The following is a 4,048-nucleotide window of genomic DNA, read 5'->3' on the forward strand; positions in this document are numbered from 1 at the left end:
CTATTAGAGATAAAGCAGCTTGCTCCAGGGTGGTCTTAAAAGACAGGATCATCAGTCTATTCCTCACATATCAGCTGTTTGAGAGATTGTACCAGAGGGGATAGGGCAAAGGTAATTATCTGCTCACCTGCCTTCAGAGGATGGAAGCTCAGCACCTCACCTGTGGCATCAGCCTTCCAGTCCCATCCAACTGGGTACCATCCACACAGCTTCAGAAGTGGAGGGGTTCTGTGCTGGGAGAAGGGGAAAGGGAAGGGGAGGGGGTGTGTGCCCAAGAAAGCCCTCCTAAGTCCCTCTCACACGAGCGCTCTGCTGGTCCAAGTCTGCAGGATTACCGAGGAGAGCAAGAGTAGTAAGCCCAGCCCAATCTAAGTGTGTGGCGCCTGTTTGATTTACAAGGAGGCAAGAGCTTGGAGTAAATGATCCTGGGATGAGAGAAGTGGGAAGTGAGTGTTTGTGAGTCCCTTACTGCTGTGCTGAAGGGAGAAGCCACTTCTTGCACTACAGATAGTGTTAAGGTTAATCAGAGATCTGTTGCTTTTTTTTTTTTTTTGCAAAGAGGAGACAGAAGAGGGAGGGGTGGGGGCGATGGAGAAAGAGGTAAGACTTTTTTTTTGAAGAGGGAGGGAGGGAGAGCAAGAGAAGAACGGTAAAGCCAGAAAGGGAAGGTAAAGAAAGCCAGAATGGTTAGTGCTTGGTAAGTAAGTAAGGGAAAATATTGAAACAAGTCTGTCCAGAACAAAAAGTGTTTCTGAAGAAAATGTCCGTCCTTGGAGCAAACCCCAGTTCCCTAGACATCAGCTCCCTTCTTAGGCCCCATATTGTCCAAGGCATCCCTTCAAGAAAGCGTAAAGCTCTTCTGCCCACCCTTGGGGCATTTAAAAATAGTCTCTTTGTTTGTAAAAATAAAGACAGGGTGGCTAGAATTACAGCATTAACATGAGTCAATCAGGACACTCAATATGTATGTGTGTTAGTCAACGACTGTTTGTGTGTGATGTGTGTGAGTGCTCCCCCTCCTGTTCTGCTTGGTTCCCTACACAAATTAAGGACAGTCTCGTTTGCCACAGCACACATAAGGCCAGGTCAGTCTCAGAGGGAGTTGATTTCCATAGATCTGGTGCTGCGATAGAACTGAAAGGCGGGGAAATTGCCTGGTGAATCCGTGGTGATAGGGTCTGGGAAGGAGATGGGAGAGAGATGGGAGTCAGACGCAGCTTTGTTCACAGAGGGACAGTGGAGGTAACCGGAGACCAAAGAGGGGCTGGACGTGTGAAAACCTGCTGGACAGAATGCCAAACCTGGATTCCCTATGACCAACGTGGGAGTCCCAGAGGAGGATTCTGTTACACCTTGTTGCCTTGTTGTGTAAATGCACCCAAAATTTTAGTAGTAAAGATGATAAAGTGCACCATATGATTCCTGCTAGTAGATTCAGCTCTTGAGCTGAGGTGAAGAGATAAAATACAGACAGGAGAAGAAGATGTGGCACGAGAGAGCGAGATTGTGATTCCTATCTTCTCACCATCTCGTCTTCCTTACGGTGTAATGGGATTGCTAATAAGACATCGTCCTGTGTCTTTTATCTCCATCTTTGTTTTTTTTTTTTCAGAACAGGAGCTAGGTTTTTGTTCAAAAGGTCAGCATAAGCAAAATGGATTTGCGTCGTCTTGAGCCGGTTTCTGTCCCACATAGAAAAGGCTGAGACATGCTTAGTGATAAGCACTAACTCTGCTGTTTGGGTGTAGGAGTCAAGTGTCCGATTAAACGCAGCCACAAATCATGAGCCCCATCAACCACCTGCCAACCAATCTTGGCAGATCAAAATCAGGCTGACTGTGTTACTAAAATGTCAGCAGGCAAAACAAAGAACTGTGGAGGCAAGGAACCGTTTCCGTGGGAAAGGGGTCAAATGTATTCTGGAGCTCCAACGCTGTCACAGTGTTCGGGTGGGTCCACCAGGTCTGACCTCCGAAGGGGGAGAAGGTCCTGGCCAGGAACACAGATGGGTCATCCAATATCTCCATTTCCATCCTATCCCCATTTATTGCTTAACACTTGGTCTTACTTTTCTTTCCTAAAGTCCACAATGTCAGCCCACCTTCAAGTAACCCAAGCCTTCACCAAAAATTACTCCCTCTCCTGGTCACACAATGAGTCTCCTTCAGCCCTTCATGCCCTCTCTCCAGCTTTGTGGTGCTCTGGGTGGATCAGGCTACCAGAACCCTAGCCAGAACACGTTTGCTTTTGGTACACCGCAAACCTATAAAAATGGTCCCTACCATTCCAAACTGTTCCAACTCCCACAGCCATCCTTTCCACGACCTTTCTTTTGTGGTCTGCCCCTGCCTTCATGGCCTGGTAACCCCCTGTCTGCCTCACTCTTCCTTCAGATCTGCATGGTACTTGCTCTTGCCAAGATGGTGGTGAATTCTGACTCTTGCTTTACTCAGGAAAGCTTTTGCTGTGTTATAGTGAAACAGCTAAAGAGGTGGGCATTTTCATCTGTGATTTAAAAGTGGTGTGTGTTAGTGTGAGTGAGCTGCCAGATTCGGCATGTGTTGCTCTCACCTGTAGGTGTGACAGGGCAGGTCCAGCCCCTCAGCACCTCAGGCCTCGGTGACACAAATTAAACCTGATTATTTTTTCAGCCAAGTTGTTGCACTGATCCAGGAGGCAGGCATGTGGGTAGCTGGGCAACTGGATGGACTCCAGTTGGATGGCAGTGTTTAATAGGTCTTCACTGTGCCTAGTCCCTAGTGTCTAAGGACCAAAAGTGCTGTTGCAGCTAAAACTATTCGTACAGTTAAGAAACAACAGGCAAAAAGCAAAGCTAAACTGCTGAGACAGTACTGATCTGTGATATGGGTACAGAATGGTATGGTACAGGCTAGATTTGAAAGGTATAGCAATATTAGTAAAAGTAGTGACACTTTAAGTCATTTTGACGGATGCTGTTATTCACATGTTGAGTTAGTTTAGTCCAAGGACCATTAAAGGGGATGTCTATGATTGTAAGGAAATGCTGTTCTCTCTGGTTTGTTTACATTCAAAAGCACTCTGTATTGTAAGGTGGAGCGAGGAGAAAAACAACTGTTCTTTATACGTGGCTAAAAGTTTCCCTGTCTGTAAGTTTATATTCACAGTTTGAATTACCACATAAATTCATTTGTAACTCGAGTTGTTTAATAGTTTGTAGCACTTTCGGTTATTTGCAGTTATCTGCCTCTTGAATTTGGAGACAATTCCACCTTAAGTAATCCAAATCAGAGAAGTCAATATTACTTACAAATGGAGCAGGAATAGAGCAATATCCTCATTTCGGTTCATGCTTTTCAAAGTTTGGAGTTTGGAGTCTCCGTTGTCTAAAAACCTCCAGGTGCCTTTTCTCTGGCATGAAGAAAGATAACACCTAGCATACCAGACCAAGGCACATTGTCCTTTTGCCCGTTTACAGACACTGGGGATTCGTAAACGTTAGACCAATTACGAGCAGGCAAATAGACTGAAGAACTGCAAATGGTGAAGAAACATCCTCAGAATTTTATAAAAAGACAGTTTTGATTAAAATTTTGAATGTTGCTAAAGCCCAGGAACTGAACTAAATCTCAGTCTGCCAGGCATAGACTTAAATTTATATATTTTAATATGCAAATGGCCTTTTGGGATTAGGTGGAATGTATAGAGAAATGACTGGATGTATGGAAAAATGACTAAGGAAGCCAAGTATCAAGTTATGGCCAGAGTGCCTGTAAGATTTTGTTCACTGTTTGAAATATCACAGAAGCTCATTTGTCACTCAAGCTGTTTAGTTTTGTACCACTTTCAGTATGTGTTTACTCTCATGCAGTTTGCAGACTTGGTGCACCTTTTAAAGTGAAATGGTCCATTTACCGAGCCACAGCTGCATTTTAACACTGGACCTTTTTCCAGCATGTAAGCAAACCGGAAAGCTAACAAATGCTGGGAAAACAATACACACACACACACACACACACATGTATGTAAGAACATGAAGGAGCAGGGATGATGATATGAAGATGAACAG

Source organism: Hoplias malabaricus, chromosome 2, assembly GCF_029633855.1.
Source record: "Hoplias malabaricus isolate fHopMal1 chromosome 2, fHopMal1.hap1, whole genome shotgun sequence".
NCBI classification, from domain to species: domain Eukaryota; kingdom Metazoa; phylum Chordata; class Actinopteri; order Characiformes; family Erythrinidae; genus Hoplias; species Hoplias malabaricus.